This window comes from Bombina bombina, chromosome 6 (genome assembly GCF_027579735.1).
Source record: "Bombina bombina isolate aBomBom1 chromosome 6, aBomBom1.pri, whole genome shotgun sequence".
In the NCBI taxonomy this organism is placed as follows: domain Eukaryota; kingdom Metazoa; phylum Chordata; class Amphibia; order Anura; family Bombinatoridae; genus Bombina; species Bombina bombina.
This window is the reverse complement of record NC_069504.1, coordinates 297,666,577-297,693,798: the sequence shown is the minus strand read 5'-3', so window position 1 is coordinate 297,693,798 and position 27,222 is coordinate 297,666,577.

Genomic DNA, 27,222 nt, shown 5'->3' with positions numbered 1-27,222 from the left:
ACACGAGGCATCTATGTGCAGCCACCAATCAGCAGCTACTGAGCCTATCTAGATATACTTTTTAGCAAATAATATCAAGAGAATGAAGCAAATTAGCTAATAGAAGTAAATAAGAAAGTTGTTAAAAATTGCACGTTCTTTCTAAACCATGAAAGAAATAAATTGGGTTTTATGTCCCTTTAAGGTGATTAAAGGTACTTTAAGTTTAGCAAAAGAGACCTTAAAGCCTTCATGTTATTGATCAACTTCCTGTTTCTCCAGTTTTGCTTGAGAAATGTATCAGGAATAATTTTCTAAACTAAAAATACATTTATATATTTTAGCTACTTTCTAAAACAGAATGCAGAACTTCTAAACTGAATGCAGCAATCACTACATTTAGCGCTAAAGCCTTGGTTACAAAAGCAGCTGAATGCTGGTCAAATTAAGTTAATATTTCAAACAAACAATTTGCTGTTAAAGTGGTGATAAACTTATGTGAACTGCCGGGCTGCATATTAAAGAATGTCATGCTTACATATAATAAACATGAAAGCAGGAGCAAGAAGACGCTTATTTAATATATATGATTTCCTGTCAGACAAGCAGCCAGCCTTTCTACATGGTCTTTTTTTTTCTTTTACTCACAAGAAGGGTGTTGTAGCCAATATGAACTTATGCAGTACGTCCTAATGAAAGTTTTAGGTTTGCACTCCAGAATACTGCTAGAGAGGAAAAGTGCTTCTATATCGAAGGAAAACATTATTAGTTGGCATTGCATTCTGTATGGCTATGGAATGCAATGCCAAATATGCATGTTGAAGGAAATTCAACTTTAACAGTGGTTGTATTGATTCCTCCTTCTTTCTTATCTTTATATATCTCAAGGATTTATATATTTCTGTCATTCACAGCCATCAGAAGTTAATGAGGTTTGCTGTAAATGGAGGACATTGACAGTTTCCTACTCTTCCCATCAGCAGTATTCTTCCCAGGAAATTTTAATGGGCGCACCAACCGGCTGATTTTACCGACCTTGCAGCTAAGATTTTAGCCAAAAATCAGCTAAAATCAGCTTATACTAACAGTTTTTAATGTGTTTTGCTCAAATTAGTATTAAATATATTTATATTAAATTATTCAAATAATTTGTGTATTGGAAAGCAGAAAGTATTACCCCTACCCCACCTGGCAATATTTTCTGTGGAGAACACTGATCAGAATAGGCAAAGCTCATTTCACCAAAATTCTCATGGATTTAATGTAATGGATATGGGTGATATCCTGTTAGCGGTCCATGAAGAGTTACAGCAAATTAGGCAATAGAGTAATAAGGTGACTTATTTTCCCAAAGGGTATGTGTAGTTGATCACAAGTTGATTAATAACATTTTTTTAGAAGCAGAAATGCATTCACATCAAGACCTGATATGTCTATCAGAGCGCAAGTTCAAAAGCTTCATATCTTTTTCACATATGTACAGAAGATAATCCCTTAAGTGAAAGAATGTGTCTTTTGGAGAGCATTTTATTTGTCATTCACATTGTGAAATGATGGAAGCCACAACTCACACTCTTGTTAAACATTCTAATTATAGTACACAAAAAGACAGCTAAATTGGTGGATAGACACATTTTCTTTTAATGCATTTGTAAAAGTATTGTAGGATCACTGCTCAAACACATACAGCAGATTTTGTAAATAAATATTATGATGGTTTTTTTTTCAAAACAATACTTCACACATAAAAGTGGCATAATTATTAAGCTTCACAGATAAACCAACTATTTTTTTTATGGAGCCCAAATAAATTTAAGCAGCCTTACAATAGGACAGGTAATCTTTCTGGTCCTCAGAACACTCAAGATGATTATCTTAGCAGACATCCCGTGCTTCCAACGCCTTAGACAGACATGGTGACATTAATGGGCATGTCCCACAATTCCTCTATACTTCCTCCACAGCAGAATCCCTGAGCATAACTATCTTCCATTGCTCAGAAATTGAATGCAAAACATTGTATGTGTTGATTCCAACTTTATTGATTTCTAGACCACTTTGCCGAATTTGGAAATAACAGATCAGTGATAATGGTAATGGCATTCTGACTTAGAAGATTTAGGTTTCCTTTTAACAGAAGGATAGCATTGGAAACTTCTTTGATGATTCTTGTCTTTTCAGGGTTCTACTCTGCACATGTGCTCTCTTGCTAGGTTTTTTTTATTTCTTTTTATCCCCTCCCTCACTTTTTTTATTCAGTCCCCTCTTAGGCAAATTAACTTATAGCTGTTACTGTTTATAAACAGATTTTGTTTATTAGGCAAAACTGTTTGTTGTGCTGTGCCTTGTGCATATTACAAATTTACACTAAGTATTACTCATTTTTAGTCATGCCAGCTCATGCATTAAACACACATTGCATTACAAAGCTCTTATTTGAGTAAATAAGTTGCACAAATGCTTATCATCTTTTTAAGCCCTTCCTAATTTACTTTTCCTTAAAGGTCAGGATTAATTTTGACAAATATTTTTTTTAGAAAATAGCATTATGAATTGTAGAAATAAGTTGCAGACCTGTAGTAAACTTTAAGTAAAATTTGTACGTTGATTCAACATTTTGTACATTAGATTCCAAATGTAAGAACATAAAAGAGGGATTAATCTTGATAAATATCTCAAATTTATAATTAATTCAGAAGGTTAGTGACATTGTCTAGTGGGATCTACATATGAAGACTAGATGAAGATTGATCATAGAGAATAAATGTGTCTACATAATTGTTTATAGATTTAAGAAGTTTTGGATAAACAAATAACACTTCAGAAAGATATCAATTCCTTGACCCTAATCTAACAAATGGACTTTTTTTTGGTTTCTGATGTAAATATTTAAGACATTATTTAACTGAGATAGTGGATGTAAGCTTTGAATACAATGAAGACTTTTAATCAGTGGGTATAAGTAACAGGAAAAAAATGTATGAGAAAAACAATTTGTCTTTAAGTGCTACTCTTGGGAGGAAATCATTTTAGCCTAGTGTTAAAGGAGCCCCTGGGACTGCGGAGTAACGGGAAGGGGCCATGACCTTTGGAGGAATAGGCCTGATTCTTTCTGATTGGGTATCATGGTAAAGTGGGTGGTGCTAGCACACGCCACAGCGTACTTAAGAAAAGAGCGGGAAAGTCAAGTATCAACTTGACAGAAAATTGTTTTGGAAAGTGCTGGTTCGTTTATTATCTGCTATTTGATATGGTGCAGTTGGATGCCCTATTAGGGCAGCTTAAGGAAGCAGCTGAAAAAAGGGGCCCTACCTGGCTCGAAGAAAAGCTTTGTGTATTGTTGGTCCCAGACTCCGGTGAGATGGCGGTTAAGGCTGTGGTATCACCAAGACCAGTAAGGCGTTCCAGGCCTCCAGTTCGTTTGGATCCTGATACGGAAGGAAGTACCGGTGGTCGCCGGAGATCCAGCCCCAGTCCGGGGGTGATGTTGTCATCAAAGAAGAGAAAAGGTGCAAGTACCGGGAGTCGGCAGGCGGAAGCGGGGACTAGTCGGCCTGGTATAGCAGCTAACGTTTTCGATCCGGAACAAGAGATTGTTTCGGCTAAAGAGGGTGATTCTTTGCCTCAGGGTAAGACGGCCGTTTTTGGCCAAAAAGAATCTATTAAGGGGAAGAGACAAGCTAATAAAGTAGACGGCCCATTGATGCCTAGTTTAGTAAGGGTGGGTAACGAACAAGAGGTTAACGCTAGGTCGGTGGGGGTAGTGGAAAGACAGAGAGTTGAGGTTAGAAGGGAACTAAGAATCCTCCTGGTTTTCTGGTGGTGGGTGATGACAGCCTGAGTGGGGAGGCTTATGGCCTGCAGGATTCTTGGATGGATCATATCAGGCTTGATATAGAGGATGGCGTTTCTATTTCGGGACGTTCTGATTCAAGGGGAGATGAAGCAGGGGTGAGTACGGCCAGTAATCTTAATTTGGGCCAAAAAGGGGATTTGAGAAGGGGTCAGAGTACTGCATTTAATAGTCCAGTTAGTTCTGTCCAACGGCCAAACAGGTCTGGGAATGGTCGAATACAATGTAGAGGTAGACAGTGCAAGAGGTATGGGGATTCAAGGTTAGCAGTGTCTGGGGATACAGCCCCTAAGAAGGGTAGAAGGGTTTTGGATGACAGTGGTTTGGGTATGTCTATGGCTAGGAGGGGTATTGGGTTATGGGCGCCATCGGGGGTTTGTCACATGTTTCTGTTTTACAGGCTGAAGGAAATCCTCAGGATTTGGCTAGTACGGAATCTAGGGCTTCTGGGTTCCAGATTAAGGAGAAGACCATGGCTGCATCTCAAGTGGATCAGTCCCCGGCGGCTCAGGATTCTAGAACAGGTAATGGGGGAGTTGGTACTGGGGAATTGAATGTTGAAAAAGTTGGGGAGAATGTTGATTCTATATCAGTAACTGTTGTAGCGGGTTTAAGGGAATTGTTAGCTAAGTTAGAAGGTGCTAAGGTAACTGGAGGAGTCGCCAATTCTTGGGTTCCTCCTGGGTCGTCATTGGCAAATATTACAGTTGGGGGTCCTGTTGAGGTCAGTAAAGGTTCAGGGTTGTCAACACAGACACAGGCAGTTGAGTTGCCCCATGCAAAAGAGGTCAACATTGAAAATAAAGGGTCAGGGGGTCCGGAGCTTAAAATTGCTGATACGGCTCTGTCTAGGTCTTGTTTGTGTTCTATTGGGCCTTTAGGCATGCATTTGACGGTTGAGTTAAGGGAAAAGATCTGGAAGCGGGATTTTATTGAGCTATTTTCTCTTTTACCGCTTGACCAATCTTTTGAAATACCTGAGGATTCAAAGAAGGATGCGTCTAAAAAGGAGGAAGAGGAGAGGAAAAAACGGTACAGGAAACTACCAAAAACTTTTACTAATTGGTTTCAGGCCTTTGTAATTTATGCCAGCGTGTTCGCTGGTAAGTTTCCAGATCAGGGAGCAGCTCTATTTTATTACTTAGATGAAGTTGCAAAGGCTCAAAGAACGTATGGGGGTATGGCGTGGTGGTTTTAAGATGAGCAATTCCGACAACGTTTGACGGTCAAGCCTGAGATGAAATGGGACGATCGGGATATGGGGCTTTGGCTCAAGATAATGACTCCATTAAGGTCTTCGCAGCCTTTTCGTGGGTTTGCCGGCGGGTCGCTCCAGAGCGGGTCGTCGGCAGCAGTTAAAAAAGGTTTCTGCTTTGCTTTCAATGAGAAAGGTTGCAAATGGGGATCATCTTGTAAATTTAGGCATGAGTGTTCGGGGTGCGGGGGTGCTCACCCATTTTCCAAGTGTTTCAGAAAGAACAAATTGGGTGGAGCCCAGGAGTTGCCTGAAAAAGGGAGTAACGCCGGTGAGGTTAAGTGGGATGAAGCTGTGGCTCATACTTTACGCTAAACAAAGGGGTTGTAGGATAAAAGCTTTGTTATTGATGCACGGCTTTGAATTCGGTTTTAAAATACCATCTTCCGGGGGTGTTGTCTACTATAGAGGCAATCTGAAGTCAGCTAGGGAATGGCCTGATGTTGTAAATAGTAAACTTGAGAAAGAGGTTTCTTTGGGGAGAATGGCTGGGCCTTTTGAAGTCCCTCCTATTCCTCATTTGCGTATTTCCCCTTTGGGTGTGGTTCCTAAGAAGGATCCAGGAAAATTCCGCCTTATACACCATCTGTCTTTCCCTAAAGGTGGTTCTGTGAATGATGGCATTCCTGATGAATTAGCGTCAGTGTCCTATGCTTCTTTTGACTTGGCGGTCAAGTTAGTGAGGGAAGCGGGCCAGTTTGCTTGGTTAGCTAAAGTTGATATTGAAGCAGCTTTTCGTCTGCTGCCGGTTCATCCTTCTTCTCACTACCTATTGGGTTGTTGTTTTGATGGAGCTTTTTATGTGGACCTTTGTCTCCCGATGGGGTGTTCCATTTCCTGTTCTTTGTTTGAGTCTTTTAGTTCCTTTTTGGAATAGGTTGTGAAGTTCAAGTCGGGATTTTCATCTATTGTACATTATCTTGATGATTTTCTTTTTGTGGGTCCTCCAGAATAGGATATTTGTGTGAAGTTGAGGGATTGTTTTTATTTAATGGCATCTGATTTTGGGGTTCCTATTGCAATGGAAAAATCTGAGGGTCCAGTCACGGCCCTCAATTTTTTGGGGATTACAATCGATTCGGCTAAGATGGAATGTAGATTGCCGAGGGAAAAGATTGTGGATTTGTCGGAAATGATTCTACCGTTTCTTGGTGTCAGTAAGGTGACTTTGCGGGAAATGCAGTCACTTTTGGGTAAATTGAATTTTGCTTGCAGAATCATTCCCATTGGTAGAGTATTTTCCAGGAGAATGTCTTTGGCCACATCTGGCGTATTAAAGCCTCATCATTTTGTAAGAGTTAAAAAAGGGCACAAAGATGATTTGAGAGTATGGTTGGAATTCTTTAAAGATTTTAATGGAGCTTCAATCTTCATGGAAGCTCAGGTTTCCAATGTGGATTTAGATTTGGTAACTGATGCGGCTGGTGGTGTCGGTTTTGGGGCTTATTTTCAGGGTCATTGGTGTGCGGCTGTTTGGCCCCAGTCCTGGGTGGGCCTGGGTTTAACTCGAAACCTAGTATTTCTTGAACTGTTTCCAATATTGGTAGCTTTATTTGTTTGGGAGGGTGAATTGGTTAACAAATCTATATTATTCCACACGGATAATATGGGTGTGGTTTCTGCTATCAATTCGTTATCTGCTCCTTCTCCGCCAGTTTTGTGATTACTGAGAGTGCTGGTTTTAAAATGAGTATGAATGTTTTGGCTAGAGCTAAACATATTCCTGGGAAGTGTAATATGATAGCAGATGCTTTATCGCATTCACAGTGGAGTCGTTTTCGAGAACTAGCGCCCCAGGCCGACGCAGTTGGAGTGATTTTCCCGGATCAGTTATGGAGGCTTGGGGAGGAGGATTGGCTGAGTTAGTTAAAAATTCTTTGGCTCCAGGTACTTGGTCTTCTTATGTATCAGTCTGGAGAGAATGGGAAACATGGTTGGGTCAGGCTGAACTCAGGGAAGGGATTGATGATGTCATGGGTTGTTTACTAGAATGGTTGTGGCATTGGGGGGCTTTGGGTTTGTCAGCATCCAATATGGATAAAAGATTGGCTGCACTAGCCTTCAGATTTCGTTTATTGGGTATGTGTGATGTTACAAAATTTTTTGGGTACGTCAGGTTCTTAAGGGTTTGAAAAAGAAGGCTAAGAATGTAGATAAGAGAAGGCCAATTACATTTACATTACTTGAAAAGATTTGGGTAGTGTTGTCTTATATTTGTTCATCATCATTTGAATTATCCCTTTTTCGTACTGCCTTTGTGTTAGCTTTTTTCAGGGCTTTCCGGATATCGGAATTAGTAAGCCCAAGCAGAAGGGTTGCTGGGGGTTTACAGAAAGAGGACGTGATATGGGATGAAAATAGGGTTGAAATTTTATTGAAGGGCAGTAAAACTGACATTTATAAAAAAGGCAAGAATATAGTCCTAAACCCTAGTGGGTCAGTAGTGTGTCCTTGTCAGGTATTGTTGCATTATGGGGCCTTACGGCCTTCGCAAGATGGCCCGTTATTAATTCATTCTGATGGTTCCTTTTTGTCACAGTATCAATTTAGGGCTATTTTAAAAGGGGCAATTGGTTTATTAGGCCTTAATCCATTGGATTTTGGGTCTCACTCATTTCGTATAGGGGCCGCTACTGAGGCTTCTATATTAGGTTTGAGGGAAGATATAGTTAAATGGATTGGGAGATGGGCATCAAATCGTTATAAATCTTATGTTAGGCCTGAGTTGAGAATATAAAAAAAAAAAAATGTTGGGTGAGTGGTTTTATGAAATGGCATCCTGAATGTTTTTTCTTTATTTTCTTGTATTTTTCAGGTGTGAGGATCGTATGGGTGATGGGGCATTCATTTATTTATTGGGCCAATGCTGAGGCCAGTAAGAAAATGGGCGGCCTGCAGCTCGGGTGTCCAGTTGGACAATGGGAAGTCAAATGGTTTGAGATTAGGGGCATGTGTTGGGAGCATTTGTTTCCATTATTTGTTGAATATAGTAAGGTTTTCCATCATCCTGAAGTTTTGGTGTTGCATTTGGGGGGGAATGATCTGAGCCTTATTCCGCAAAAGGAAGAATTAAAAAAGACTTAGGTAATATTAAAGATCTTTATCCTGAGATAAAAATAATTTGGTCACAAATCACTCCGCGCCTGGTTTGGAGGTCTGCCTGGGATTATGAAAAACTGGAGCGGAGTCGTAAAAAATTTGTCAGAAGGCTGGGGGGGTCGTTTTTCACCCTGATTTTGAGGTTGGGGGTCTGAGGAGTTTTATTTAAAAGATGGGGTTCATTTCAATCAATTTGGGCTGCAGCTATTTTTGTTTGATATTAAAGAAGCTTTACAGAAATTTTTAGGTTTGGCGGGACTGCGCTGCTTGGGCAGACCAGTCGTTGGCGGGGGTGCTAGTTCCCAAACAAATATTTGAAGCAAGATGGCCAAGTGATTTGGGGGATTTTAAGAAGTTGCCTCTCCATGGGGTGAGTGAGCTACTGGTTTATTATAGGGACAAGGGGTTCCCTATTAAAGTTGAGGTGTGCTTGGTACAGACTCAACGTGTATATAGTTGAGTCCAGTTTTTGGAATGACGGCCATGTTGTTTTTTGTGGGTTTGGGAACTAGCACCGCTGTGGGGAATTTGCAATATGTTTAATGTTATTAAGAGCATTAGGTATGTTCTGTTAAATGTTTTATTATATTATTAATATTTAAATTATTGTTATTAAATAAAAGGGCTGCGGCCAATTTTATACCAAGGTTATGTGTGTGAGATTTATTTATATAATTAAGTAGTTATAAAGGGGTTAGTTTATTGGGCCGGGGATTGACGACTTTAAAGGTCAAGGAGCCCCTGGGAGTGCGGAGTAATGGGAAGGGGCCATGACCTTTGGAGGAATAGGCCTGATTCTTTCTGATTGGGTATCATGGTAAAGTGGGTGGTGCTAGCATGCGCCACAGCGTACTTAAGAAAAGAGCGGGAAAGTCAAGTATCAACTTGACAGAAAATTGTTTTGGAAAGTGCTCCCTCCCTAAATAAATGGTGTTCCTTTCCTTGTTTGTGATTGTGGCAGCAAGGCGGGGGTGCTAGTTCCCAGACAAATATTTGACGCAAGATGGCCAAGTGATTTGGGGGATTTTAAGAAATTGCCTCTCCATGGGGTGAGCGGGCTACTGGTTTATTATAGGGACAAGGGGTTCCCTATTAAAGTTGAGGTGTGCTTGGTACGGACTCAACGTGTATATAGTTGAGTCCAGTTTTTGGAATGATGGCGATGTTGTTTTTTGTGGGTTTGGGAACTAGCACCGCTGTGGGGAATTGGCAATATGTTTAATGTTATTAATAACATTAGGGGCGCGATCCGATATATGGCGTAGTTTGCGGCGCAAGCGAGGGAACCCGCGTCGCCCGCAGTTTCAGCTCGCATCTCGAGCTATCCAATATACGGCGCCGTCAGTTGCTAACTTGCCGTAAGTCTGATAAACCAGCGATGTCCAGAAATCTGCGCAAGTACAAATTTCTGGTGTCGCCAGTGACTTACACCACGTTAGAAACTGCCGGCGCCTACAAAACCTGACTAAAGTATGAAATCACCCGCACTGTCTAACACACCTCCCTAGCATAGCCCGACATGTCTAACACGCCTCCCTAACATAGCCCGACACGTCTAACCCTCTATCCGCTATCCCCCCTCACTATCCTAACAATTAAAAAAGTTATTAACCCCTAAACCGCCGCTCCCGGAACCCGCCGCTACCTAATAAAGTTATTAACCCCTAAACCGCCGCTCCCGGACCCCGCCGCCAGCTATATTAAACCTATAACCCCCTAAAGTGAGCCCCTACCCCGCCGCCATCTACCTTACCTACCCCCTAAAGTGAGCCCCTATCCCGCCGCCATCTATTTTAAAATTATTAACCCCTAATTTAATCCCCCTACCCCGCCGCCAGCTATATTAAATTATGTAACCCCTAAAATACTAAACTATCCCTACCACTAAACCTAAGTCTAACCCTACAAATAGCCCTGAAAAGGGCTTTTTGCGTGGCATTGCCCCAAAGTAACAGCTCTTTTGCCAGCCCTTAAAAGGGCTTTTTGCGGGGCATGCCCCAAAGAATTCAGCTCTTTTACCAGCCCTTAAAAGGGCTTTTGGTGGGCCTTTGTCACAAAGTAAACAGCTCTTTTGCCTACAATCTAAATCCCCCTACACCGCAGCCACCTATAATAAATGTATTAACCCCTAATCTAATCCCCCTACACCGCCGCCAGCTATATTAACTATATTAACCCTAATTATATTAGGGTTAATATAGTTAATATAATTATTATATTATATATATTAACTATATTAACCCTAATTATATTAGGGTTAATATAGTTAATATCGTTAATATATTATATATATATTAAGTATAATAACCCTATCTAACTCTAACATCCCTAACTAAACTCTTATTAAAATAAATCTAATATTAATATTATTAATTAAAATATTACTATTTAAATCTAAATACTTACCTATAAAATAAACCCTAAGATAGCTACAATGTAATTAATAATTACATGGTAGCTATGTTAGGGTATATATTTATTTTACAGGTAAATTGTTAATTATTTTAACTGATCGGAACAGCCAATAGAATGCGAGCTCAATCTGATTGGCTGATTGGTTCAGCCAATCGGATTGAACTTGAATCTGATTGGCTGATTCAATCAACCAATCAGATTTTTCGGAATTCGACGGACGCCATCTTGGATGACGTCATTTAAAGGTACCTCATTCGTCGTTCAGTCGTCGGCCGGGATGGATGCTCCACGTCGGAGGAGCGAAGAATTAAGATTGAAGATGCCGCTTGATGGAAGATGCTGCCGGATGGATGAAGACTTTGCTGCCGCTTGGATAAAGACATCGCCAGGATGAAGACTTCTTCTTTGCCGCTTGGATAAAGACATCGCCCGGATCGGATGAGGAGTTCGGCCCGGCGTGGTGAAGATAAGGTAGGGAGATCTTCAGGGGGGTAGTGTTAGGTTTATTTAAGGGGGGTTTGGGTTAGATTAGGGGTATGTGGGTGGTGGGTTGTAATGTTGGGGGGTGGTATTGTGGGTTTTTTTTCAGGCAAAAGAGCAGTTTTCTTTGGGGCATGCCCCGCAAAAGGCCCTTTTGAGGGCTGATAAGGTAAAAGAGCTTTGAACTTTTTTTAATTTAGAATAGGGTAGGGAATTTTTTTTATTTTGGGGGGCTTTATTATTTTATTAGGGGGCTTAGAATAGGTGTAATTAGCTTAAAAATCTTGTAATCTTTTTTTTATTTTTTGTAATTTAGTGTTTGTTTTTTTTTGTAATTTAGTTTAGTTTATTTAATTGTATTTTAGTTTAGATATTTGTAGTTTATTTAATTTATTGATAGTGTAGGTGTATTTGTAACTTAGGTTAGGATTTATTTTACAGGTAATTGGGTAATTATTTTAACTAGGTAGCTATTAAATAGTTAATAACTATTTAATAGCTATTATACCTAGTTAAAATAATTAACAATTTACCTGTAAAATAAATATAAACCCTAACATAGCTATAATGTAATTATTAATTATATTGTAGCTATCTTAGGCCTAGATTTAGAGTTTTGCGGCCAAAGGGGTGCGTTAGCTACGCGTGCTTTTTTCTGTCCGCACCTTTTAAATACCGCTGGTATTTAGAGTTCACAGAATGGCTGCGTTAGGCTCCAAAATAGGAGCGTAGAGCATATTTACCGCAACTGCAACTCTCGATACCAGCGTTGCTTACGGACGCGGCCAGCTTCAAAAACGTGCTCGTGCACGATTCCCCCATAGGAAACAATGGGGCAGTTTGAGCTGAAAAAAAACCTAACACCTGCAAAAAAGCAGCGTTCAGCTCCTAACGCGGCCCCATTGTTTCCTATGGGGAAACACTTCCTAAGTCTGCACCTAACACCCTAACATGTACCCCGAGTCTAAACACCCCTAACCTGCCGCCCCCGCTATCGCTGACCCCTGCATTACACAATTAACCCCTAATCTGCCGCTCCGGACACCACTGCAACCTACATTATCCCTATGTACCCCTAATCTGCTGCCCCTAACACCGCCGACCCCCATATTATATTTATTAACCCCTAATCTGCCCCCCACAACGTCGCCGCAAGCTATCTACAATTATTAACCCCTAATCTGCCGATCGCACCTCACCGCTACTCTAATAAATGGATTAACCCCTAACGCTAAGTCTAACCCTAACACTAACACCCCCCTAAGTTAAATATAATTTAAATCTAACAGAAAAAATTAACTCTTATTAAATAAATTATTCCTATTTAAAGATAAATACTTACCTGTAAAATAAACCCTAATATAGCTACAATATAACGAATAATTATATTGTAGCTATTTTAGGATTAATATTTATTTTACAGGCAACTTTGTATTTATTTTAACCAGGTACAATAGCTATTAAATAGTTATTAACTATTTAATAGCTAAAATAGTTATAATAATTACAAAATTACCTGTAAAATAAATCCTAACCTAAGTTACAATTAAACCTAACACTACACTATCAATAAATTAATTAAATAAGCTACCTACAATTATCTACAATTAAACCTAACACTACACTATCAACAAATTAATTAAATACAATACCTACAAATATTAAATTATGTAACCCCTAAAATACTAAACTATCCCTACCACTAAACCTAAGTCTAACCCTACAAATAGCCCTGAAAAGGGCTTTTTGCGTGGCATTGCCCCAAAGTAACAGCTCTTTTGCCAGCCCTTAAAAGGGCTTTTTGCGGGGCATGCCCCAAAGAATTCAGCTCTTTTACCAGCCCTTAAAAGGGCTTTTGGCGGGGATTTGTCACAAAGTAAACAGCTCTTTTGCCTACAATGGCTGCGTTAGGCTCCAAAATAGGAGCGTAGAGCATATTTACCGCAACTGCAACTCTCGATACCAGCGTTGCTTACGGACGCGGCCAGCTTCAAAACCGTGCTCGTGCACGATTCCCCCATAGGAAACAATGGGGCAGTTTGAGCTGAAAAAAAACCTAACACCTGCAAAAAAGCAGCGTTCAGCTCCTAACGCGGCCCCATTGTTTCCTATGGGGAAACACTTCCTAAGTCTGCACCTAACACCCTAACATGTACCCTGAGTCTAAAAACCCCTAACCTTACACTTATTAACCCCTAATCTGCCGCCCCCGCTATCGCTGACCCCTGCATTACACAATTAACCCCTAATCTGCCGCTCCGGACACCACTGCAACCTACATTATCCCTATGTACCCCTAATCTGCTGCCCCTAACACCGCCGACCCCCATATTATATTTATTAACCCCTAATCTGCCCCCAACAACGTCGCCGCAAGCTATCTACAATTATTAACCCCTAATCTGCCGATCGCACCTCACCGCTACTATAATAAATGGATTAACCCCTAAAGCTAAGTCTAACACTAACACCCCCCTAAGTTAAATATAATTTAAATCTAACGAAAAAAATTAACTCTTATTAAATAAATTATTCCTATTTAAAGATAAATACTTACCTGTAAAATAAACCCTAATAGCTACAATATAATGAATAATTATATTGTAGCTATTTTAGGATTAATATTTATTTTACAGGCAACTTTGTATTTATTTTAACCAGGTACAATAGCTATTAAATAGTTATTAACTATTTAATAGCTAAAATAGTTATAATAATTACAAAATTACCTGTAAAATAAATCCTAACCTAAGTTACAATTAAACCTAACACTACACTATCAATAAATTAATTAAATAAAATACCTACAATTATCTACAATTAAACCTAACACTACACTATCAACAAATTAATTAAATACAATACCTACAAATAACTACAATTAAATAAACTAACTAAAGTACAAAAAATAAAAAAGAACTAAGTTACAAAAAATAAAAAAATATTTACAAACATTTGAAAAATATTACAACAATTTTAAACTAATTACACCTACTCTAAGCCCCCTAATAAAATAACAAAGACCCCCAAAATAAAAAAATGCCCTACCCTATTCTAAATTTAAAAAGTTCAAAGCTCTTTTACCTTACCAGCACTGAAAAGGGCCATTTGCGGGGCATGCCCCAAATAATTCAGCTCTTTTGCCTGTAAAAAAAGAAATACAATCCCCCCCCAACATTACAACCCACCACCCACATACCCCTAATCTAACCCAAACCCCCCTTAAATAAACCTAACACTAAGCCCCGGAAGATCTTCCTACCTTATCTTCACCATACCAGGTTCACCGATCCGTCCTCCGAAATCTTCATCCAAGCCCAAGCGGGGGCTGGCGATCCATAATATGGCTGAAGTCTTCTATCAAGCGGCGGCTGAAGAGGTCCAGAAGAGGCTCCAAAGTCTTCATCCTATCCGGGAAGAAGAGTAGATCCAGACCGGCAACCATCTTGATCCAAGCGGCATCTTCTATCTTCATCCGATGATGAATGGCTCCATCCTCTTCTTCCGACGTCCAAATGAAGAATGAAGGTTCCTTTAAGGGACGTCATCCAAGATGGCGTCCCTCGAATTCCGATTGGCTGATAGGATTCTATCAGCCAATCGGAATAAAGGTAGGAAAATTCTGATTGGCTGATGGAATCAGCCAATCAGATTCAAGTTCAATCCGATTGGCTGATTGGATCAGCCAATCAGATTGAGCTTGCATTCTATTGGCTGTTCCGATCAGCTAATAGAATGCGAGCTCAATCTGATTGGCTGATCCAATCAGCCAATCGGATTGAACTTGAATCTGATTGGCTGATTCCATCAGCCAATCAGAATTTTCATACCTTAATTCCGATTGGCTGATAGAATCCTATCAGCCAATCGGAATTCGAGGGACGCCATCTTGGATGACGTCCCTTAACGGAACCTTCATTCTTCAGTTGGACGTCGGAAGAAGAGGATGGATCCGCGCCGGAGGTCTTCAAGATGGAGCCGTTCGTCATCGGATGAAGATAGAAGATGCCGTTTGGATCAAGATGGTTGCCGGTCTGGATCTACTCTTCTTCCCGGATAGGATGAAGACTTTGGAGCCTCTTCTGGACCTCTTCAGCCGCCGCTTGATAGAAGACTTCTGCCGTATTATGGATCTCCAGCCCCCGCTTGGGCTTGGATGAAGATTTCGGAGGACGGATCGGTGAACCTGGTATGGTGAAGATAAGGTAGGAAGATCTTCAGGGGCTTAGTGTTAGGTTTATTTAAGGGGGGTTTGGGTTAGATTAGGGGTATGTGGGTGGTGGGTTGTAATTTTGGGGAGGGGATTGTATTTCTTTTTTTACAGGCAAAAGAGCTGAATTATTTGGGGCATGCCCCGCAAATGGCCCTTTTCAGGGCTGGTAAGGTAAAAGAGCTTTGAACTTTTTTAATTTTGAATAGGGTAGGGCATTTTTTTATTTTGGGGGTCTTTGTTATTTTATTAGGGGGCTTAGAGTAGGTGTAATTAGTTTAAAATTGTTGTAATATTTTTCTAATGTTTGTAAATATTTTTTTATTTTTTGTAACTTAGTTCTTTTTTATTTTTTGTACTTTGGTTAGTTTATTTAATTGTAGTTATTTGTAGGTATTGTTTTTAATTAATTTGTTGATAGTGTAGTGTTAGGTTTAATTGTAGATAATTGTAGGTATTTTATTTAATTAATTTATTGATAGTGTAGTGTTAGGTTTAATTGTAACTTAGGTTAGGATTTATTTTACAAGTAATTTTGTAATTATTTTAACTATTTTAGCTATTAAATATTTAATAACTATTTAATAGCTATTGTACCTGGTTAAAATAAATACAAAGTTGCCTGTAAAATAAATATTAATCCTAAAATAGCTACAATATAATTATTCGTTATATTGTAGCTATATTAGGGTTTATTTTACAGGTAAGTATTTAGCTTTAAATAGGAATAATTTATTTAATAAGAGTTAATTTTTTTCGTTAGATTTAAATTATATTTAATTTAGGGGGGTGTTAGTGTTAGGGTTAGACTTAGCTTTAGGGGTTAATCCATTTATTATAGTAACGGTGAGGTGCGATCGGCAGATTAGGGGTTAATCATTGAAGTTAGGTGTCGGCGATGTTAGGGAGGGCAGATTAGGGGTTAATACTATTTCTTATAGGGTTAGTGAGGCGGGAGTGAGGCGGATTAGGGGTTAATAACTTTATTATAGTAGCGGTGAGGTGCGGTCGGAAGATTAGGGGTTAATAATTGTAGGTAGGTGGCGGCGACGTTGGGGGGGCAGATTAGGGGTTAATAAATATAATATAGGGGTCGGCGGTGTTAGGGGCTGCAGATTAGGGGTTCATAGGGATAACGTAGATGGCGGCGGTATACGGAGCGGCAGATTAGGGGTTAAAAATTTTAATCGAGTGGCGGCGATTTGGGGGGACCTCGGTTTAGGGGTACATAGGTAGTTTATGGGTGTTAGTGTACTTTAGAGCACAGTAGTTAAGAGATTTATGAACCGGCGTTAGCCCAAAAAGCTCTTAACTCCTGTTTTTTTTCTGCGGCTGGAGTTTTGTCGTTAGTTTTCTAACGCTCACTTCAGCCAAGACTCTAAATACCGGCGTTAGAAAGATCCCATTGAAAAGATAGGATACGCAAATGGCGTAGGGGGATCTGCGGTATGGAAAAGTCGCGGCTGGAAAGTGAGCATTAGACCCTTTCCTGACTGACTCCAAATATTAGAGGGCGGTAAAAACCAGCGTTAGGAGCCTCTAATGCTGGTTTTGACGGCTACCGCCCAACTCTAAATCTAGCCGTTAGGGTTTATTTTATACACAGAGAGAAATGCACTCACAGGAACGAACAACGAGCTCAATACTATTGTTAGCCTGTTCTATGGCGATTTACCACCTGGGTGCAACTTCTTTTAGCCCAGCAATGCTTTTCACAGAGTAGAACTTTCCTGTAGTATATCAGTCTGATCCCGCCTATTACGGTCAGTCCAGCACCGAAATACCAGGCAATTCCCCTCCGAACAAGGAACAAAGCAACCCCAGACGATCGTTTCGGCCTTCATTGGGCCTCGTCAGTGAGGTGTAGCAGTATTCCTCTAAGCACACTAAGCAAGGAGTCCACGTCTGGTTTCCCCTTTTTCCCATAGGGAGACTAAATACACACAGAGAGAAATGCACTCACAGGAACGAACAACGAGCTCAATACTATTGTTAGCCTGTTCTATGGCGATTTACCACCTGGGTGCAACTTCTTTTAGCCCAGCAATGCTTTTCACAGAGTAGAACTTTCCTGTAGTATATCAGTCTGATCCCGCCTATTACGGTCAGTCCAGCACCGAAATACCAGGCAATTCCCCTCCGAACAAGGAACAAAGCAACCCCAGATGATCGTTTCGGCCTTCATTGGGCCTCGTCAGTGAGGTGTAGCAGTATTCCTCTAAGCACACTGAGCAAGGAGTCCACGTCTGGTTTCCCCTTTTTCCCATAGGGAGACTAAATACACACAGAGAGAAATGCACTCACAGGAACGAACAACGAGCTCAATACTATTGTTAGCCTGTTCTATGGCGATTTACCACCTGAGTGCAACTTCTTTTAGCCCAGCAATGCTTTTCACAGAGTAGAACTTTCCTGTAGTATATCAGTCTGATCCCGCCTATTACGGTCAGTCCAGCACCGAAATACCAGGCAATTCCCCTCCGAACAAGGAACAAAGCAACCCCAGACGATCGTTTCGGCCTTCATTGGGCCTCGTCAGTGAGGTGTAGCAGTATTCCTCTAAGCACACTGAGCAAGGAGTCCACGTCTGGTTTCCCCTTTTTCCCATAGGGAGACTAAATACACACAGAGAGAAATGCACTCACAGGAACGAACAACGAGCTCAATACTATTGTTAGCCTGTTCTATGGCGATTTACCACCTGGGTGCAACTTCTTTTAGCCCAGCAATGCTTTTCACAGAGTAGAACTTTCCTGTAGTATATCAGTCTGATCCCGCCTATTACGGCAATTCCCCTCCGAACAAGGAACAAAGCAACCCCAGACGATCGTTTCGGCCTTCATTGGGCCTCGTCAGTAAGGTGTAGCAGTATTCCTCTAAGCACACTGAGCAAGGAGTCCACGTCTGGTTTCCCCTTTTTCCCATAGGGAGACTAAATACACACAGAGAGAAATGCACTCACAGGAACGAACAACGAGCTCAATACTATTGTTAGCCTGTTCTATGGCGATTTACCACCTGGGTGCAACTTCTTTTAGCCCAGCAATGCTTTTCACAGAGTAGAACTTTCCTGTAGTATATCAGTCTGATCCCGCCTATTACGGTCAGTCCAGCACCGAAATACCAGGCAATTCCCCTCCGAACAAGGAACAAAGCAACCCCAGACGATCGTTTCGGCCTTCATTGGGCCTCGTCAGTGAGGTGTAGCAGTATTCCTCTAAGCACACTGAGCAAAGAGTCCACGTCTGGTTTCCCCTTTTTCCCATAGGGAGACTAAATACACACAGAGAGAAATGCACTCACAGGAACGAACAACGAGCTCAATACTATTGTTAGCCTGTTCTATGGCGATTTACCACCTGGGTGCAACTTCTTTTAGCCCAGCAATGCTTTTCACAGAGTAGAACTTTCCTGTAGTATATCAGTCTGATCCCGCCTATTACGGTCAGTCCAGCACCGAAATACCAGGCAATTCCCCTCCGAACAAGGAACAAAGCAACCCCAGACGATCGTTTCGGCCTTCATTGGGCCTCGTCAGTGAGGTGTAGCAGTATTCCTCTAAGCACACTGAGCAAGGAGTCCACGTCTGGTTTCCCCTTTTTCCCATAGGGAGACTAAATACACACAGAGAGAAATGCACTCACAGGAACGAACAACGAGCTCAATACTATTGTTAGCCTGTTCTATGGCGATTTACCACCTGGGTGCAACTTCTTTTAGCCCAGCAATGCTTTTCACAGAGTAGAACTTTCCTGTAGTATATCAGTCTGATCCCGCCTATTATGGTCAGTCCAGCACCGAAATACCAGGCAATTCCCCTCCGAACAAGGAACAAAGCAACCCCAGACGATCGTTTCGGCCTTCATTGGGCCTCGTCAGTGAGGTGTAGCAGTATTCCTCTAAGCACACTGAGCAAGGAGTCCACGTCTGGTTTCCCCTTTTTCCCATAGGGAGACTAAATACACACAGAGAGAAATGCACTCACAGGAACGAACAACGAGCTCAATACTATTGTTAGCCTGTTCTATGGCGATTTACCACCTGGGTGCAACTTCTTTTAGCCCAGCAATGCTTTTCACAGAGTAGAACTTTCCTGTAGTATATCAGTCTGATCCCGCCTATTACGGTCAGTCCAGCACCGAAATACCAGGCAATTCCCCTCCGAACAAGGAACAAAGCAACCCCAGACGATCGTTTCGGCCTTCATTGGGCCTCGTCAGTGAGGTGTAGCAGTATTCCTCTAAGCACACTGAGCAAGGAGTCCACGTCTGGTTTCCCCTTTTTCCCATAGGGAGACTAAATACACACAGAGAGAAATGCACTCACAGGAACGAACAACGAGCTCAATACTATTGTTAGCCTGTTCTATGGCGATTTACCACCTGGGTGCAACTTCTTTTAGCCCAGCAATGCTTTTCACAGAGTAGAACTTTCCTGTAGTATATCAGTCTGATCCCGCCTATTACGGTCAGTCCAGCACCGAAATACCAGGCAATTCCCCTCCGAACAAGGAACAAAGCAACCCCAGACGATTGTTTCGGCCTTCATTGGGTAAGTATTTAGATTTAAATAGGAATATTTTAGTTTATAATATGAATTAGATTTATTTAATAAGAATTTAGTTAGGGGTGTTAGGGTTAGATAGAGTTAATATAGTTAATATAAATACTATAGTAACTATATTAACTAGATTAACCCTAATATAATTAGGGTTAATATAGTTAATATATATAATGTAATAACTATATTAACTATAATATACTTAGGGTTAATATAGATAATATAGCTGGCGGCGGGGTAGGTAGATTAAATTAGGGGTTAATACTATTAATATAGGTGGTGGCGGTGTAGGGAGGGCAGGTTATAGGGCAAAAGAGCTGTTTACTTTGGGGCAAAGCCCCGCAAAAGGCCCTTTTAAGGGCTGGTAATAGAGATAATTATTTTAGGGGGATTAGATTAGGGATTAATAATATTAATATAGCTGGCGGCGGTATAGGGGGATTAGATTAGGGGTTAATAATTTTTATATAGGTGGCGGCGGTGTAAGGGGTCAGATTTAGGGGATATTTATTAATATCTGAATAATATTTGGGTTATAAAAAGTGTATATATGAGCGTAATAGTTTTATTTTACTTCAGGTCTCAAGCTGTGCTAAATATTCTTAGTTCCGGCTTTCCCCTCGAGCTCAGACTATAACTTTCAGCTTGTAATACCAGCGCTATATTGCATGATCATGATAACCATTGAAATTATATGTTGCGCTAGATCAGTGTCGGCCGTGCTAACTCATCTCTGGTAAATGCGATTTACCATGGACTTGTAATATAAAGTTGCGTGCTAATGTTAGCATGGTCCAGAGATACTGCTTATATTGCCCCGCTCTATCATTAGCGCGCCACATCTGGGCCTATGTTAGGGACATGCACACTTTTGAAGTATTAGTCTACCTAGGTTTGCTCTTCAACAAAGGGTACCAAGAAATGAATACAAAGTTGATTAAAAAAGTAAACTAGAGAGATGTTGAAATCTCATGCTCTATCTAACTCATGACCTTACCATGCAATATTTTAAACTTGCTATGTTCAATGAATAATATCAAGTCATTAGTTGTAACATCCTTTAAAATTGCAGCAATTACAAAGATCTTTGACAGGACTTGATACAAGAGGAAGGATGTGGTGGCACCTTAGGGTAAACTATGAGTCATAAAATAAAGAAGTAATACTGCTTACAAAGTTTTTGTTATGAGAAAATCACGCAAAGACAATATGTAAGTAAAGTTTTTGGAATGTTGCCTTTTAGGTCTCTAACACATTTAACTGATTGTGAATTTACATTAAAGGGACAGTCTAGTATTAATTAAACTTTCATTATTCAGATAGGACGTTTAATTTTTTTATTTTTTTTTAAACTTTTTATTTAAATCCCTTCCAGAATACAATTTCATTCAACAAAAAATACTATAAAATAGGTACAAATACTGTGAGAAGTTTAGAATTACATAATAAATCAGGTAATTTAAGCTGTACATTCTCAGCATATTTGATTCTTAACAAATAAGAAGGAAAAAAGAAAAACAATGAGAAAATATACTTTACGTATTCTGTATTAGGATTCTTTTTTGGTTTTTCTCCACCTCCCTCCATTCCCCCCCTCTAATCCTGCACCCTAGTCCTCAATATCTTAAAAAAAAAAAGAAAGAAAAAAAAAAAAAAGAAAAAAAAGGAAATTATTTAATTATTACTACCACATGCCTAGAGTAACTAATTCTGAATTCCTGAAGGGATAGATCAAGAAGTCAACTTCACTGGGTGGTAAATCTTTAATGAACAATGACCATTTCAAAAATAATTTTCTGATCTCTCTATCATTATTTGGGTCTGTATCTATTTGTTCCAATATATATTGCTTTTTTAGATAGTTTTTAGTTTCTGTTATGCTAGGGATTGTTGTCTGTTTCCACTTACTAAAAAGGAGATATCTTGCTGCCAAGATGGTCATGTTAATAATTTTCTTAATATTTTCTTCATTTAGATGAAACAGAAAAACTATCATTTTTAGTGATAGTGTTATTCGAGAAGGGGCTATTATTTTATTCAACCAGAATTGAATCTTTAACCAAAAGTTCCTTATTTTTGGGCAAGCCCATAACATGTGCTGGAGGTCTGCCATCGGGAATGAGCATTTTGGGCAAGAATTAAAACCGCTACTCCCACATCTATATCCTTTTTCAGGGGTGAAATAGGTCATATATATCAGTTTTAAATGAGATTCCCTCCAAGAAGCGGAGAGAGTGGCACGGGCAGTTTCTTGTATTGAAAGTTGGAGCAATGGAGGATCTAGAGGTTGTTTGATCAGTGCACTCCACTTATTCTGGGTTGCCTCAACATTTTTTGTTCCCTTTACTGATACCAACAGGTGGTATCCATGTGCAATTGACATACGTCCCAGTTTGGCAACATCAAGCCAGTTTCCAAGACATTCCAAAGACCAATTCCATCCATATTTATGAATGAGTTCTAAAGCATAGTGCCTTGCCTGAAGATAAGCAAAAAAATTTTGTTTGGTATATTGAATTCTATTTTCAAAGTTTCAAATGATTTGACACATCTCCTTTCAAAATCAATAATCTGATATATATTGCTAAGGCCTATTATTTTCCATTTCCTAAATATTCCTTCCTGTATTCCGTCTCCAAACTGAGGGTTACCCAGAAATGGAATATACCGAGAAACATGACGTTCTACCTCCAATATAGCACAAATCTTTTTCCATGCCAGAATAGGATTATAAATAGTTTTTAACTTCTTGATTTGGTTCGGAATCTGATTGGCATCATTATGTATCAGTGCTGTTAAGTCTAAGGGATAGGTTATATTTTTTTCCAGTTCATTATCTGTTACATAATTTTTTAAATGTACCCAGTCAATAACTGCGCGAGCTAAGAAAGCTTGATTGTATGCTCGTATGACTGGGAGCGTCAGACCCCCATATTTCAAGGGGAGAGATAGTTTTTGATGAGAGACCCTGGATTTTCTGTTTTGCCATATAAATGATCTAAGAGTGGAATTAAGAAGATCAATATCTTTCCGCTTGATAAAAAGAGGGATGTTCTGTATCATATATAAGAGTTTGGGTAAGAGCATCATTTTATAGGCAGCTATTCGTCCTGATAAGGATAATGGGAAATTTTGCCAATTTTTAAGAGTTTCTTTAATTTTATTTATTATTGGAGTGAAATTAAGGGAATGCCAGGTGTCTAAATTGTGAGAAATGTTAATTCCCAAATAACGGAAAGAGTTATGAGTTATATGAAAAGGGATATTTATCAATGAATCTTTTGTCTGGGTAATCCAGAATAATTCTGATTTTGTATTATTGACCTGATACCCTGAAAAGGACCCAAACTGTTGTACTATATTTAGGAGTTTAGGTATATTTAATTTTGTATTAGACATGTAAATGAGAACATCGTCCGCATATAAAGCAATTTTAGATTCCTTCCTGCCTACCCTTATCCCTTCAATTTGATGTCTTATATGAATGGCAAAAGGCTCTATGGCAATATCGAAGAGGAGGGGGGAGAGAGGACACCCCTGTCTAGTACCATGTTGTAATTCTATGTCTTGTGACATATTTCCATTGACCATTATCTTTGTAGTAGCATTTTGATATAGATTACTTACGAACTTACTAAAATTTTCTTTCAGTCTAAAATTATTTAAGGTATAAATGAGGTGATCATGGTGGACTGAGTCAAAGGCTTTTTGAGCATCTATTGATATTATTGCCTTATCAGGGGCGTCCTCTCCTCCCCCCTCCCCCCGAGACCCCAGCTCTCTGAAATAATCAATAAGAAGAAAGAGTTCACAAATTTTTGAAGCAGAATTTCTGTTCTGCATAAACCCAGCTTGGTCTGTGTGGATAATTGGAGGCAATATAATTTGGAGTCTATGTGCTAATATTGAAGTTAAGATTTTATAGTCAGTATTGAGTAATGCGATAGGTCTATATGATTCCTCTTTTGTTGGGTCCTTCCCTGGTTTCAATATTAAGGTAGTATAAGACGCAGCAAAACCACAAGTTGGGTCCTCTCCCTTTATATATAAAGAATTGAATAACATGGTTAAATATGGTGTGATGGTAGTATTTAAAGCTTGGTAAAATTCATTTGGTAATGCATCTGGGCCTGGGGCTTTATTGTGAGGCAATTTTAGAATTGCTTTGGATACTTCTATTTCGGTGATTGGGGCATATAGGTCCTGAAGGTTTTCAGGATGTAAAGTGGGAAAAGTAATTTCATTCCAAAATTTATCACGTGCCTGTATATTGGACAGGACGTTTAATTTTAATCAACTTTCCAATTTACTTTTATCATCAAATTTGCTTTTTTTCTCTTGGTATTCTTAGTGTAAACTAAACATAGGTAGGCTCATATGCTAATTTCTAAGTCTGTGAGGGCTGTCTCTTATCACATGCTTTTTAAATCTCTTTTCAACACAGAGACAGAAAGTACACATGGGCCATATAGGTAACACTGTGTTCAGGCACAGGGAGTTATTTAAAGGGCCACTAAACCCAAAATCTTTCTTTCATGATTCAGATAGAGAATACAAATTTAAACAACATTACAATTTACTTCTATTATTTATTTTGCTTCATTTTTTAGATATCCTTAGTTGAAGAAAAAGCAATACACATGGTGAGCCAATCACACAAGGCTTCTATGTGCAGCAACCAATCAGCAGCTACTGAGCATATCTATATATGCTTTTCAGCAAAGAATATCAAGAAAATAAAACAAATTAGATAATAGAAGTAAATTAGAAAGATGTTTCGAATTGCATTCTCTTTCTAAACCATGAAAGAAAAAATGTGGGTTTCATGTCCCTTTAAGATCTAGCACAAAACAATGCTAAATGCAAGACAATAGATAATAAACAGTCACAGTCATGTGATCAGGGGCATGGAAGAAGGTTCCTAGATACAAGGTAATCACAGAGGTAAAAAGTATATTAATATTACTGTGTTGGTTATGCAAAACTGGGGAATGGGTAATAAAGAAATTATCTATCTTTTAAAACAATAACAATTAGATGGTAGACTGTCCCTTTAATGTCAGCTTCCTTAATATTTTAGATTCACTCTCTAGCAGTTACATACTTATGTTACAGAATTATTTGGGCAATAAAGAGACAAAGTATACTTACAGTAAGTTAATAGTATATTTTTATGTTGGAACTCTCCCATAAAGAGGGGTATTTTCATAAATATATAAAGGCTTTTTTAATTTTTCAATATCTTATTTTACTACTACAATGATCAAAGAATTACAATAAAGTCTGATATTTTACAGGTGTTGGAAAAACCTTGTAAGTATGAGATCTCCACAATGAAAATTTGGAAAAACTTCAATAAAAAAATTGACAGCACATAGACGGAAGGTTTCTGTCATGTTTCTTTTTGCTCAAATGTTTTATCCTTTTTAAAAAGCTGAGGGATTTCCTCTAGGTATTAACAGGATGAAGCCAGCCCTATATGTATTGCAGTTTTATTTGAAGATAAAATATGAAAGGAAAGAAAAACATTTCATCTGACATATAATAGGAAGGATTTTGTCTCTGCTTAGCTATGATTGCTGCTCAAGAAGAAAAAAGAAAAATATCCACAACAGCCCGTTCAATATGTATTTTTTTTTTTATTATGCAAATTGCTAAAATTTGGGTTGTTCATATGAAAAATTCAGCAAATGTAACATTGAATACTTTGTATTTCTTGTGTAGACCAACAGCATAATTTATAGCCTATCTTGAAAGATGCATACAAAGAAAATTTGTTGGGACAAAAGAAGAAAAAGAAGTGTAAAGATATTCAGAAAAAGCATAATGAGGACAGTAATGGACAAAAGATGGGCTGAAAGGAAATACTACGAGACAGAGGAAAATCAGAATAGGTATGGGGGATGGTAAAAATGAATTAAAAAGCTTCAATTAGCAATGCGAACAACAGGTTGAAATTCAAAAGAAAATGACTAAGCATAAGACTTTTCATCTTAAAGAAAATGCTTCAGCAGGAATTATAGTGAGTCATCTACCTTATAGTGTCTGAATGTTGTGCAATCATTTTCACTTGTGAAGGAAATGAAGGATCTGATTCTCAATGGCTGCATGAGGAAATGGTACTTTTCTATCTGTAAACTGTAGGCCAGAGCACAGAAAACTCTTTCTTTCCTTTGAAATGTAATGTTTTGCCTGTCTCGCAATTGCATTCCACTCAACAGCCAGTTCTCCTATAACAGCTCAATTAACTGGACCATATATTGGTGTGTGTGCAACAGTTAATATTCTGGAGTATTACTGGCAACAGAGATGATTCTTCAATAGCTCATGGGGCCAATTTATTAGCTGTAGCGGATCATGTCCGCCCGACATTGCGGAATGCCGACAGCATACGCTGTCAGCATTTAACATTACACAAGCAGTTTTGGTGAACTTCTTGTGCAATACCACCCCCTGCAAATTGGGGGTGTCAATCAACCCGATCGTATGAGATCAGGCAGATTAATGTCCGCAGCCTCAGAGGAGGCGTACAAGTTAAGAAGCAGCGGTCTTAAGACAGCTGCTCCTTAACTCCTGTTTCTGGCAAGCCTGAAGGCTCGTGCAAAAACAGGGGCATTCAAGGCCATTCGGCCTTTAATAAATCGGCCCCTAAGTGTCTAATGCTAGTGTAATAGTTAAAGTGCAATAGAGAGGCAAGATGTTCCTTTATATTGAAAGGGACTTCCCATGAAAAGTTGACTTTTCAGACTAGTGTACTGCATTACGTTGGCTCCTGTTCCCATGCCAAGTCTTGTTTAATTTTATAACATTGCTGACCCAAGCTGTTTCTGATCATGAGTAATGCCAAGACCTTCCTCTAATCACAACAGAGCTGAACGGGCCTGCTCTGGTCACATGTACTGCCAAGTCCTGTCTCTAGATATGTCATTACTGATCCATCCGGTGTCTGATAATCAGTTTTGCCAAGTACTGTCGCCAGATATCATGGTTGTGACCCATCCTGTCTCAGACTGATTATCACCAATTCCAGTCTACAAGTATCATGGTGCTGCTGACATGCACTGTTTCTGTACATGCTTTTCAACATACTTTTTCTTAATACCACATTGCTGACCAGGGCTGTGACTAATTACAAGTATTGTCAAGTCCTTTTTCCAGATTTCACATTTCTGAATGAGAAAAAAACATAAAATACACATTGATAAAGAATTAATGGACATAATATCTACAGTGTAATCTCTACTTGAAACCCCATAAGTGAATAAAGCTTTATTTTTTTTTACATCAAGTAAAAGCCAAAACAAAATTAGAACAATATAAATATAAAAATAAAGAGTTGCTAATATAATAAAATAGTGTAAGCTAAGAAAT